The sequence below is a fragment of the Trypanosoma equiperdum genome (genome assembly GCF_001457755.1).
Source record: "Trypanosoma equiperdum strain OVI genome assembly, contig: ctg_1493, whole genome shotgun sequence".
NCBI classification, from domain to species: domain Eukaryota; phylum Euglenozoa; class Kinetoplastea; order Trypanosomatida; family Trypanosomatidae; genus Trypanosoma; species Trypanosoma equiperdum.
The window spans coordinates 858-1641 of record NW_027123497.1 but is presented as its reverse complement, the minus strand read 5'-3'; positions in this window follow the sequence as shown (position 1 = coordinate 1641).

The following is a 784-nucleotide window of genomic DNA, read 5'->3' as shown; positions in this document are numbered from 1 at the left end:
AAAAAAAAAACGTTCCAAACTTGGTTATGTGGATACTTAATGTTCAAGGGGTCAAGTACACGGGTCGAAAGTTTCATCGTTTCAAAAAATTTATTACCAGCAATGTTAGGTGTGTATTGAACTGTTTTTTCCGGGAAAAGTTGGTAAATGAATCTGTCATAGGGAAACTTGCCACCTTCACCAGCCCATTCTGAACAACAGCCCCCAGCATGTAGATTTTGAAATACGCATTGTTTTCCACGGGATTCGCACCGGTTTCTTCTGCGCGCCTTTGTGTTTTCGCTTATCGCTCTGCAAGTCACATTTTTTTGTGGAAACATCTGCATGGTTCCCCTCGATTATTTCTTCGGTCCGGGCGCCGCATGTGCGTGAATTTCTGTCGATGTGTGTCCCAACAGTTGGATTGCCTCTTCAGTCTTTACTGAACCTTGTTGACTTCTACGTGCGCTGCGTGGGTTGCCTGCAGCGTGCTTAGGGTCATTTTACCTTGGGATGCTCTCTGTTCCCGTGCCGAAGTGACGGCTGTAGTTGAACCGTTGTAATGAGCTTAAATGATCCTTTGCTGCGTGTCCAAAATGCTCAAGTACTATGGACGCCCCACCCCCTGGGATGAAGTTGCCACACCAAGAGCACCGGCCACGATTACTCGTGCGGATGAAGCCGCGGACTTCCCACCGATTTGAATGTCACCGTACTTATGGTCGTGTTGGGCGCCGTTGGCGTCTTACAAGCCACCAGCACTTTGACTCATGATGTTCCAGCGTCTTGTGTTTCATTTCCCGGA